At 36.0% G+C, this 13,806-nt stretch overlaps 1 protein-coding gene across 2 annotated transcripts in view; it reads right to left on the bottom strand.

Annotated features, from left to right (window-relative positions):
- The window catches only part of CNTN5 (contactin 5), a 1,321,567-nt gene that overhangs the window by 538,683 nt on the left and 769,078 nt on the right, over positions 1–13,806 (bottom strand). The window lies entirely within an intron of this gene.

Here is a 13,806-nt window from a genome sequence, read left to right as displayed (position 1 = left end):
GGGGAGGGGAGGGAGGAGAGGGGAGGGGAGAAGGGAGGAGAGGGAAGGAGAAGAGAGGAAAAATGATGGGGGAAGGGAAGGAAGAATGCAAGGAGAGAGAGAGGGGTAAGTAGGAAAGAAGGGACAACAGTCAAAAGCCCAAGCTCAATACTTTGTCAGGAAAATTTGTAAACCAACTTTTAAAAGTTTACCTTAATATTACGATAGGCATTCACATAGATCAGTTCTTTCTTTATTAAGCTGCAGTGAGGAAACCAACATTTCACTTATATTCTACAAATACAGACAGGAACTTCATTCACTAAAATTTATTGTGTAGTAGTAGATATGTTCCGTGTAGCGCATGTGTTTTGACTAGGCTCTAAGTGATACCTCATGTTCTTGAAAAGTAGTCAAATTCACTATGGAACATAAAAAAAAAAGATTGAAATTCATTTTCTAAGTTTTATTATCGAATGTATACCAATTAATACTATTAAGTGGGAAAACGATGAAATTTTCTTTTTTACTGAGAAATTTCCATATTTTAATTCCCAAGGTGTTTGGTTAGAAAAGTTGAGCATCCTGCCTGAAATGGATTGAACTAACTTTCCTTTATGTCCAGAAGAAACAGTAAGTTTGCTATATAGGTCAAATTTTTAAAAGTACAAATTAATTATGATGAACTCTGAAGAGAAATAAGTAACTGGAAATTTTTTCTATGTCCAGTATCAATTAAGCTGGACAATTTGCTGATCTTGGAAATACTTCTAAGACTGGCAGTTTGCGGCCAGGCACAGCGGCTCATGCCTTTAATCCCAGCAGTTAATCTCATGCCTTTAAATCCCACCTTTAAATTTAATCATTGCTAACTAAATCATTGCCTCCAGGGCATTCGTGTTGATGTTAAGATTCTGCAAACTTAAGGGAGATGCAGGTTCATCAGAGAGATTATGAAATGGTAACCAAATAGATGGTTACTGAAACAGAGAATAGATAAGCTTGCCAAGGAGGCCAAGGTGAGAGAATGACTTGAGCTAGGAGTTTAAAACCAGCCAAGGCAATAAAGTAAGACCCCATCTACACAAAAAGTCCAAAAACTTAGGCACATGGGGCAGCACATGCCTGTAGCTTCAGCTGCTGGGGAAGCTGAGCTGGGAGGATTGCTTGAGCCTAGGAGGTTTAGGCTGCAGTGAGTCGTGATCACGCCACTGTACTCCAGACTGGGAAACAGGGCAAGACGCTATCTCAAAAAAGAAAAAACAAAAGGAATCAGATAGTTTTGTTCAGAGTATCTGGCCTTTAAATTTATTCATTGCTAACTAAATTTTTGATTAAAAAAATGTATAACGGTAAGCTTTCTCATAATTAATTAAAATTATTTACAATAATTATGCTGTCTTATAGAGATATTTTAGAATGCAAAAAGCATTTTTCTGTGATTTGAAAATAACACTTCAGGTGTTAAGCATCGAATTAAGTTTAACATTTTCTGTTCTGTGAAAATGTAAATATGATTTCTCTGAAACTCAAGAAAGTATATTTTTAGATGTTTTCCACACTTAAAATGAACATGATATGTATAGGCCAAGCCCATCAGGAGTTAAGAGATTCATATCCTTCAGTCTTTGCTGGTCAAGCACAAGTCTGACGAAGGTGGATCAATTTTAACTGAAAAGAGCTAACCTCTCTTGGGCAAACTATATATGTGCACAGATTATGGGTAGACATAAAATCTCCTTTAAAACAGGGAATTAAATGCAAGTTTTGGCACCTAGAGGTGTAAGGTAATGAAAAGTGAATGAGTTTTCCTTTAAGGTAGTTTGTAGTTGTAGTCTCTGAACCTATTCATTTCTCAGGGCAATCTGTTGCTTTGCGTTTTACCTGTCTGCCCTGCTCATTTATAAAGGAAAAAAAAAAAAAAAAAGCAACTATCCCAACTATCCCAGACTGGTGTTAAAAATTACAGTGAAGTATGCTACTGTGTTTTATAGTTCTTAAAGCCAGATAAGGATAATCAATAAAAAACCTGAAAAATAGAAAGGCCAAAATTAGGTTTAAAAAGGCCAGGAACGTCACTGTGGCTATAAATCATGTATATATACATATATATACACACACACACACACACACACACACACATATATATATATATATGTATATATATCTATTAACCGAATAGTAAGTGGTACAGAAATGGGCTTGTGCCACTCCATATAGAGATGAGCCAAATGCTAATTTGGCTAAGTGCGCTACGCTAGGTCTTCCTTTGTTATGTAATCAGTTTTATCTGTTGCAGTAAAGATTCCGCTTTCATCAATTAATGTGAACCCAAAGCTGTTACTAGAAATGTGGCAATTGATTCATTCATTCATGCACGTATGCATTCATTCAACAAACATGTGGTAACAACTTAGTAGGTGCCAAATGCTAGGGAAACAAAAGTGAATAATCCTGCCCTAGCCCTCGAGGAGCTACGATCTAGTTGGAAAAAAAGGTGGTATTCATGCAATGTTAGTATCATGTGATATAAAAGTAAATTCAAGAACCTATGGGCTCCCTGCAGGGTTAGAGAAAACTCTCATTCAGCTTTTAGTCATCAGAAAACAGAAAATGCTTTCCAGTAGAAATTCTATCTTAACTGAGTCCTGAAAGTTCATTAGTGATAAGCTCAGTCAAGTCTTCAATACGGAAAGAAAGACACTCCAGACACGGAAGAAAATATATAAAAACCTAGAAAGTAAAGGCACCATGGCCTGCTTGGTGGATTAAAACAGGAACACAGAGTATGAGGGAGAGAGGTGGGAGGATATGGAAGGCTGAATAAGTAAACAAGGTGCCGATGACGAAATGTCTAGCATGTCATGTTAAACTGGTATGGCTTATGAAAGGAGAAAAACATAAGTTTTAGAGAGATCACTCTGGGTGTAGTGCCATATTTGAAAAAGACCGAATAAAGATGACTCAAGGGTCTAACGCTGTAATATAGGCAAAGATGCGTTAGAAATAGGGAGGTAATACATATGGGAATAGTAAATAAGGTTATTGGTTTATTAGATTGGAGGCACTAAAGAAAAGTGACAAATCAGGCAAGGTTGCCTCCACTAGAAGATAGATAAGAATGCAGGAGGGCCGGGCACGGTGGCTCAAGCCTGTAATCCCAGCACTTTGGGAGGCCGAGATGGGCGGATCACGAGGTCAGGAGATCGAGACCATCCTGGCTAACACGGTGAAACCCCATCTGTACTAAAATACAAAAAACTAGCTGATCGAGGTGGCGGGCACCTGTAGTCCCAGCTACTCCGGAGGCTGAGGCAGGAGAATGGCGTAAACCCGGGAGTCGGAGCTTGCAGTGAGCTGAGATCCGGCCACTGCACTCCAGTCTGGGGCACAGAGCAAGACTCTGTCTCAAAAAAAAAAAAAAAAAAAGAATGCAGGAAAAGGCGTGAGCTTGAGGTAAAGGCTCATGAATTCAGTTTTAGACAGGTAGAGAGTCTATGGTGCCTCCAGGACATTCATGTTGATGTTAAGATTCTGCAAACTTAAGGGAGATGCAGGTTCATCAGAGGGATTATGAAATGGTAACCAAATAGATGGTTACTGAAACTGAGAATAGATAAGCTTGCCAAGAAAGCATGTGAAGTAAGAAATAGGGTGTTGAAAATGGAATTTTGACGAACATCAGCATTTCTTTGAAAAAAAAGCGGAGCTACTTGAATCTGGAAAGGGAAGGAAAAAAGTAGAAAAGTGGAACGTCACAAAGTGAAAGGAAGTGAAAGTCTTTCAATACAGACAAGGGAGCTAGTCAATAGTTTTGAAGATCAGTGTTCTCTAGCTATAATCTATTAATAGTTGAATTTAAATTGGGGGTTAGGTTAGTCTGTGAAAATAATTGAGGGTGAAGGGCAGTGTGGTTGAAGGCTCACTGCAGGAAGTGAATAAAGTTATGGACCATGAACTCTAATCTGGAGAAGGAGGGAATTGAGGAAATAGGAGCAAGGAGCGGAAACTGAAAAGGTATTAAGATCAGTCAATTTTAAGTCTTGAAGGAGTTGGGATCCTAGACAAAAAGAGATGGAATAATAAGGTGAAATAGACAGAAATGCCAATACTTGAATTTCAACAGAGGAAGGGGATTCAATTATGTTTCATCCTCAACAGAGACCCAATTTTGTTAAATCAGTTTCAAGTGGATTAGGGGTGGGGAAGCTGGTCCTGTAGAGGGTGTGCACACAGCAGTATCACAGCTTCCTGCCTGCTCCACAAAGGGCACTGCATAGAGTTCAGTAAAAGTGAGTTCAGAGATAAGGGATGAAGAGGACTTTTCAAGATCTGGATGTGGTCTGGGACCCCTGCATTACCATTTCCATTCTATTTGACATATAAGCTCAGACCTTAGAAAGTGGCTTTCATCAGTCTCATGGTCTTAGTGCACCTGATTTACACTTTTGTGGGGTCTCTTCCTCTCTCAAGGATATTTTTAACTCTCCAACTTGGTGCCTTCTTAGCTGCCCAGCCCATTTGTATGACATCTCCTCAGTTTCCCCACTCCTCAGTCTTAGTTCTGAGGATTCTCATCTCTGAGAATATATTAGCATAAGTAAGTGGGAAAATGTTGTTTCATTGATAGGACTCTGTCTAACGCTCAACTTTGTGAGACTAAGTTAACTTAACAAATGCAGAAATCTGTTGAGGGTGGAAAATAGCTGCATCCCCTTCCTACATTTAAGTGTCTGTTTTTCTGTACATCTTATATTATTTGATATGGTTAGGCTTTGTGTCCCCGCCCAAATCCCATCTTGAATTATAATCTCCGTAATCCTCATAATCCCCAGATGTGAAGGCAGAAACCAGAGTGAGGTAAATGAATCACAGGGCAGTTTCCCCCATGCTGTTCTTGGGATAGTGAGTTCTCATGAGAGCTGATGGTTTTATAAGCGTTTGTCAAGATCCACCTTAAGTCATTCTCTCTACTGCCACCTTGTGAAGAAGGTGCCTGCCTCCTCTTTGCCTTCCATCATGATTGTAAGTTTCCTGAGGCCAAGCCAGTCACATGGAACTGTGAGTCAATTAAACCTCCCCTTTATAATCATTCAGTTTGGGGAAGTCCTTTATAGCAGGGTGGGAACGGACTAATACATAATTTCATCTTTCTGTTTGGCATCTCAACTACTTCAAGACCTACAATCTACTGATCTCAATACTCTTTCACTGTTTTGCACCCTGCTCTCATTTCCTCAACTCCCTCCATTTCCAGGTTAGAGTTCATAATATAACCTTACTCAATTCCTTCAATGCACCTTCAGGCACACTGCTCCTCACCCTGGACTGTTTCTTCCCAGGCTAACTCTCTCCCCTGCTAATTTAAGTCCAACTATTGACATACTCTGTAGCCAGAGAAGAATACAAAATCATGCTGAAAGAACTCAGTGTGTGATAATTGACTTCCAGTGGGCCTTGTGAGTTTCCAGGAAATACTACTTCATTTTCCTGGTCCATTTACTCTCCCATCATACAGGATGGACAATTAGCATCTTACCCTCTCTCCTCAAACCCCTATATTTTTGACCTTCCTGATGATGGTGCTTCCTATTGTATTAAGAAAATAGGGGCAATCAGAAGAGACAGTCCCTCACATGCTCCCACCATCTGCCTGTACACACATGGACTCCGCCTTGTTTCATTAATATGAGCTGAGTCACATGAGTGGTGTCTGTACATCTCTTAAAGGCCAATCCTGTATGTGTATATATTTAATTCCATTCCATCCTGACTGTTCAAGGACATCTCTCCAGATGATTCCTTCTGTATCTCGTTCAGCATCATTTTTTTTTGTATGCTTGTTAGAATGTTCTCATAACTATAAAAATAAAAGTTCTCTTTTAAATAAAACTATCATGACCTTATCATTCCTCTCACCTAATTTTTAGTACAAGACTCCTTAAGAAGTGCTATATATGGTAAAAGTATTCAATTCAATTATTTTCCCACCTTTTTCCCTTGACCTTTTATAAGATCTCTTGCTTATACCGTTCCACAATAATGTCTCTCTTTAAAGAAAAAAATTACCAGGATATTGCTAAGTTTAAGGACAAATTTTCACTACATTAAACCTATTAGGAGTGTATGACACAGTTATTTCTTTTTCTTTTCAATGTTGTCTTTATGTAATGCCAAGATACCAAAACCTCACGTCTTTAGTCTTACTTCAATGGAAACTTTTTATCTCCTTTTCTAGTTCTTCTTTGTCTCTTCAATGTTGGCATACCCTAGGAAACATTTTTCTCCACCTAAAGTACCCTTTAAATGATCTTACTCATAGACATCAGCTCCCTCCCAGAGGAATTTCATCTTTAGTTGCAGTTACTTGAACTCACTTCTGTCTTTGATATTCCAATATTTTTCTGTGCTCTTTCAAACTCCTACTTTTAGTAAAATGAAACAAAACAAAACACCTCTCTACTCTTTTTGTAGTTTTGCTTCAGATCCTAACAATTTTCACACTTCTGTCATGGAAAGGTGTCTTCTAAGATAGACCATTTGGTAAATCATATTCAGGATTCAGAAACTGCTTTTATTCATCACCCCAAGAGCTGTCACTTAAATAAATAGCAGAGTAGGTTTGATCTAAATTCTGGGCTCAGAATTCAAAGGCTCAGTGAAATAGAAATGCTGAGTGATGCCATGATGGGGTCTGGACCAGACTCCTTGTACACATAACCCCTCACATTCTTTTAGCAACCTCTAACATTCTTTTTTCCATAATTAAATGTTTTCTCATTCAACCTTCATTCATATTTTTTCAATAACTCTTTAATGAATGTCTATGATGGGTTAGGAACAGGTGATATGGTCATGAATAAACCACACATGATAGTTGACTTGTGGAATTTAGAATCTGGGAGTATTGGTAGAGGATTACCAATTGGTAAAACATTAGTACAGGGACATTAAACAAACAAAAGTATTCTAAAAATTTATAAAACTAAGAACTATAATACAGGTAATAAACAGAAAGGAGAAAAAAAAAGCAGAGTGCTTTTGAACGAAAACTTGCCAGCATCTCATATTCTTAAGGTACTGCCATCATGGCTCAGTTCCTGGGAATAAAAGTTCCACTCTTGGTTATGATACATATATCCTCCTCCTACATCCTGGCCGCTCATTTTACTGAATGAAATTTTTGTGTAAGATTAGTTCTGTCAGTCAATCGGTTTGCAATAGAGGTTCCAAAGTTGGACGGCATGAATTCAAATCTAGAATCTACGTCGTAGTATCTCTGTGCCTTTGAGCAAGACAGAAATAACTCTGTGATTCAGCTTCCTTGACTTTAGATTGAAGATAACAACAAGAATTTCCTCAAAGGTTGTTGTAAAGATCAAATAAAATAATATACAGAAAACAGTTAAAACTATGCCTGTCTCATAGTAAGAACTCAATAAATTTTCTGTATTATTTTGTGTTATTATCTAGAGTTCAATTATAATCCTGTACCACTCTTGTGGGTATAAATGAATACTGAGTTTACCCTTTCCAGATTTGATTGGGTCACAGAATGAGAATATGAATACTGAATTGTCGTATTCATTTTACCCTGAGGAACTGAAAAAGTGAAAAACGGAAAGGAAATGATTACATTTTTTATTTTCCTAATAGGTGTATTCCCACAAACAAATTCTAAAAGACAAGTTTTGGATATGAATAGACTCTATGTATCTACAGAAAACTTCGCAAATATATATTCTTGTGATTCTACTGGCTAAAACAAGATGTACTCATCTTTTCTCCATATTCCTGTTCAGGGTTTGGAAGGAAGAACTAAATGTGTGATAACTGACTTCTGGTGGGCCTCGTGAGTTTCCAGGAAATACGACTTCATTTTCCTGGTCCATTTATTCTCCCATCATACAGGATGGATAATTAGCATCTTATCCTTTCTCCTCAAACCCATACCTTTTTCTTTTCAGAGAGAAAGTTTCATCACTTGCTCAATCTTTTAATAAATAACTATGCTGAAGATGTCAGCACAATCAAGTTACATGTTAATCATTTCTTTTTCTATTTTCTCACTTTTTATAGGTTAGACCTTAGGGAGCATGCATTAAAGTTATTTCCAAAGTGGCCCAGAGATTTTGTGATAAAACTCAATTAACCTGGTGCTCTCACACCATGAAATTCCAGCTGGAGGTTGGATAGGAGTAAATATTAATACCTTCATTAAATATTTCCTAATATAATGACCCTGGGACAACTGAACTTGTATTATTTAATAAAATCGTCGTCCATTAAGTCAGAATGACATTGCCACCACTTGCAGTCCTTGGAACTAATAGGATTCTTTTCCATTACCTAAAAGGTCATTTTAGAGATCATAACATTGCCATTCAATGTACATAATATTAACAAAATATTAATATTATAAATAAAATATTTATAATATTAAAATAGATATAAATATTATAAATAAAATATTTATAATATTAAAATAGATATAAATATTATAAATAAAATATTTATAATATTAAAATAGATATAAATATTATAAATAAAATATTAATAAGATACTAGATTTGAGTATGTAGAACTAGAATTCTTTATGGCAATATTGATGAAGAAGATAAAATGTCAGTATGATAAAAATATATTTTAAAGTATTTAATAACTTGCTATCATCGAAATACTCCTGAATTTTCTGACACCAATAAAACTTCAGAATTCTATTTCTGTCCCTAAATATGAGAGGTATGTTTACAAGAAACTTTACTGCTCCTAAAATAGTGATTGATAAAACTGTATTATCACTATTGGACTCTGTATCTGAATCTTTTCTATCAACTCCCACACAATGCTGTTAAGTTTTACAGATAGAGAAGAGTAAGCAACACCCAAAAGTCATGAAATGACAGATATTCGTATAAATCATGTATTCTCTACTTTTGAAGTCTGATTTTAAATGTCAATTTAAGCTCCTGTAAAAAAATATAAATTATAGTACCAAATGATGTGTGACGCTCTTGAGAGCATAATATTCTTGAGAATATTAATATTAAATCATCGGCTTATAAGTCAGACAGCAAAGAGTGGCACTATGTATTGATGACACAGTATACAGAAAAAAACACAAGACATACAATACCCAAACCTGCAGTGTGACTCCATTTGGCATCAAAGTCAGCATAAAGAAATCTGATACCTGACCTTTTTCAAAGTAATTGCTAAGGCTGTCCTCTCTTTGATGAGAATTAATGTTAACTGTGCAATTTTGGCCGGCTACTGTTTTATGAAGCTTGCAAGGATGGATGAAACACCTCAGCAAAGCCAGTCGTGTGGAGCATATTTAGAAATGGTTAATAATTTATAAATAATGTGCATCATTTCAATTTGGTTGTCTGCATCTAAGGCATATAAGAGTTTGAAATAGCCCGAATCAGATGTGCTCTATGTCTCAACTCAGCACTTTCTCCAAGAAATGTATTATGTGTAAAGTTTACCGTGTTGTAGCCGCAAGAGCAAAAACCATATGCAAAGGATGAAATTCACAATTTTTAAAGCACCAGAGTCAGGCATTTAATCTTTCATAGTTCTAAGACATGAGAAAAAAATTTAACAGCACTGCCTTCCTGGTGTTTCTTGCATAAGACTGAAAAAATAGACATATTTACAGGGGAAAAGAAGCATGATTTGAAATTATTTCCACAGCTGTTTCTCAGGTATCCTATAAATATGTGAAGACATAATTATGTAAGATTTGGGTAACTATCTTCTTTTCTAAATAGTAAATGCTTAGTTGTATTCACCGACAGAACATGAACATTGTTACACATTAAACTGGGTATTACAGACTTTTATTGCCAAAAAGGAGATTCTAACAGTTTTCTTGTTTTGTATTTTTTTCATGGTTAAAAGTTTTTAATAATCTATAGTATTATGATGCTATCTCTTTAAATCACCAAGAGCATAAATTGTATGATTGCATTAAATTAATATTTCCCTCACAATATGAATATGAATCACTGAGGAAATTAGCACGGGCAGGAGCTAGCTGAGAAATATAACCAAATTAATTTAGTGAGTAAAGAATTCCCTCTTGTTTTGGATAATTAAAGATTTCAGTAAAGTTTTAACTGTAATGATTATATTAGCTTTTACTTTCCTATTCTCTGTGTGTTTAAGATAGATCAGACAGTATTTGATAATAAATCAAAAAAGCTAACATTGCTTAGCAATTAGAAAATAAGTAGACAACATGTATTTCCTCCCAATTTTAGAAACAATTCTGTGGGGAAGCTGTGCTTCTATATATGCAGTTATATTACAAATAAACGTGTGTTTCATTATGTTCAGTGTTGCCTATGGTGCAGTGTAGAACACAGAGTCTACAAAAGGTGGGTGTACTCATTCAATTCTGGATTTAGGAATGGAATTCAACATGGCTAATTATACAATGGAATCCTATATGGCCAAAAATAATGATAACATTTTTGGATGTAGACACAAACAATGCAATATAGGATTTAAAATTTATTTAACATGTGAAAAGATTATTACATATCCCACATTAAAAGGTAACTATGGAAATAAAAAAAGTATAATAAAACATACAATCCTTGCCTTCAAAGAGTTCTTGTAAACTAAGAGAAAAAAATATAAACCTCAAGGAGATCACTTTATAATTACTGAATTTCAACAGATCTTAGCAGAGTCACTCAGATAAAACTATAGTCACAATTGGTTTTAGCAAAAAGGCTTAGTTGTTTTCAAATTGGGGCTTTAAGTGAATTCATTTTTACACTTGATAGAAGCATACAGCATTAAGAGGGTCTGACACCATTCTCCCCCATCGAGGAAATAAAAATTTTTCTATGGCCTGGTGGAATCCTCACTCCACACGGGTATTATCTGGGGCAGATGTGTGTCTCTGTAAGCAAAATGGTAGGGACAAAAGAAGTTGTGTCTTCCTACTTGTGTGGGTACACTGGCTCCTGCTTGTGTAGGTGCTCTGAGCAAATAAACTTCTTTATATTTTGCCATTAAAGAAAACCCTATGCTTATCATCTTCAGCTGTCTGTCACTGTCTTTCCAGTGATCACAGGCTCATTGTGATGCTCAAGTCACAAGACACAATCTTAAAAGAGAGAGAGGAATAGGTTCATAATAGGATTCCTGTTCAAGCTAACTCATGTTGGAGCATCTAGTAAGAAGCGGCTGATACCAAGAAAAAGTACTTGGCAGTAGAGGTGAAATTTGAATTGAGCTTTGGTCATTTCTCACAAATGGGAATATGGATATTGGAAATGTTTATGGTTTTTATTTTCCTACCAAGCACATGAAAAAGTTGCCTAGGAATCCCTGCAAGGTGAGTTAGTTATTGAAGTCCCAAAGTGATTTTTTTCTACAACAATTTTTCTTCAAAAGCAGACCTACAGCTTTGACCCTAGGAATTATGGGTTACTGAGGCACACACAAGAGGAAATGGGAAACTGTGCAACTAACAGCAATTTCTTCAAAGAAAAGATATCAAAAGAAAATTTCCCAGTGACATTTTTAGATAAGTTAGATGAGTTTTCATTTAAAAGATTAAATACCTATAAAAATCCATTTAAATTCACTCACCTGCTGTGGTTGTGATTTTCTAGCCTCAACTGACAGAACATTTAGTCCAGTTACTTAAACTGAAACAAAGACATCAAGTGGGCTAAAATATTGCAGCCTGATTTAATATGTCCCTCTCACCATCAGTGTCCACACATTTGCCTCATCTGTAATATTTGCACAATATTTAACAAAACCCTAAAGTCAGAAAGCAACTTCCAGCTGTGGAATTGCTGTTTCTTGGCTCAGTTATGTATGCATCACAAACTCCATTACTTTTCAAGTCAAAAGTTTTACAAATCAATTCAATTCAAAACAATACAGTACCCTTCTAAATCAGTATGAGAATCAGCTACCATTTATTTCTTTTGGTGTTGCCTTCAGGGTCACAGAAGGTCCCTACTCTTAATTCTTCCCCTTAGGAAATAAGTTACAGGGTTCAGATCCAAAACGGTGGAATCTGAAGAGTCCTCTGAATTCTAGTTTTAAATATTCTCATGATAAACAAATATACGCTCACTACAGAACAAAATCACGTCTGATCTTGATATCCAGAAATAGAATACTCTGCAAAAACAAACTTGGATTTATCTTCATTTGATTGATGGAGAGATATGCCAACAGAGAGACACAGGCAGATATTTTGTTTTGTTGGAAGAAAACTGGAATCAGTTTATACACATAATTTACTAATTTTTATTTAATATTATATTGTGGCTGGTCATGGTAGTACACACCTGTAATACCAGCTATTGGGAGGCTGAGACAGGAGAATCACTTGAACTGGGAGGTGGCAGTTGCAGTGAACCAAGATCAGGTCACTGCACTCCAGCCTGGGCAACAGAGTGAGATTCCATCATATATATATATATATATGTTATACTGTAATTATTTAATTCTGTTACAAATGTCCTTCAGAAGCATTTCATTAATTATATATTTCAATTATGTGTTTTGTTAAAACTTCTTCAACCATATCCCTACAGATGAATTCATCTGTGATATATAATGACACAGGAATATCCCTGTACATAAATCTTTGTGACTATTACCGTAATTTCCTAGGAATATCACAGAAGCAGAATTTCTGAAATGAAAATAGCTATTGACAAAATTGTTTTCTGGAATTTCTGACTTAATATTTAGACTCCTGTTAGCATCATAAAAGAACAATATTTTCTTTAACATTTATGTTATTTTGCATACTGTTTAATTAGAGGATGGCTAAGATCTATTAACTTTTTTTACTTTCTCCAAACATTATAGTGGAAATCATATTTCACCATTCGATTTGCACTTTGATTAGACAGTTTTTCCATATATACATATTTCATCACTAAATTATATATCAAATATTTTCTTTTATCCTATTGAGTTCTGATTCCTCTTTCTTGATTCTTAAAAGCACTTTATACATTGATGATTAAGGATTTAATCTACTTCACTGTTTTGGTTTCAATATGATAATAGCATACTATGAAGAGAGTATTTACATTGTTATCTTGCAGAATTGATCATTTTCTTTATGATTTATGCGTTTATGTATCTAATGTATCTATTTTGTCTTTTTTTGGGGGGGGAGTGGGGGGAAGAGTCTTGCTCTGTCACCCAGGTTGGAATGCAATAGTGCAATCTTGGCTCACTGCCACCTCCACCTCCCAGGTTCAAGGGATTCTCCTGCCTCAGCCTCCTGAATAGCTGGGAATACAGGCGTAATCCTGACCTCAAGTGATCTATCTGCCTAGGCCTCCCAAAGTAGATTTTTTTTTTCCTGTTGGGATTACAGATGTGAGCTACCGTACCCAACCAGTTTCTAATATCTTCAAAAATATTTCCTCATTTAGCTTTGATAAATAAAATATTTTTTGATACTTTTCGAAGTACATGTGCTTTCTGAAAAGATTTGATACAACTAATATAGAAAAGCATAAAGAAGAAGAAAAAGTATCTATAATTCCAACACCCAGAGATAACACTGTTCTGATTATCAAGGGCATTTAAAGCTCTTTTTGAGCAACATGGTCGCTTTTATTTTATTTATTTTTTGGGGGGGTGGGCAGGGACGGAGTCTTGCTCTGTCGCCCGGGCTAGAGTGCAGTGGTGTGGTCTCGGCTCACTGCAACCTCTGTCTCTCAACTTCAAGCAATTCTCCTGCCTCAGCCTCCCAAGTAGCTGGAACTACAGGCACGTGCCACCACGCCCAGCTAATTTTTATATTTTTAGTAGAGATGGGGC

This window comes from Colobus angolensis, unplaced genomic scaffold (assembly GCF_000951035.1).
Source record: "Colobus angolensis palliatus isolate OR3802 unplaced genomic scaffold, Cang.pa_1.0 Scaffold7, whole genome shotgun sequence".
In the NCBI taxonomy this organism is placed as follows: domain Eukaryota; kingdom Metazoa; phylum Chordata; class Mammalia; order Primates; family Cercopithecidae; genus Colobus; species Colobus angolensis.
This window is presented reverse-complemented; position numbering and strand designations above follow the sequence as displayed.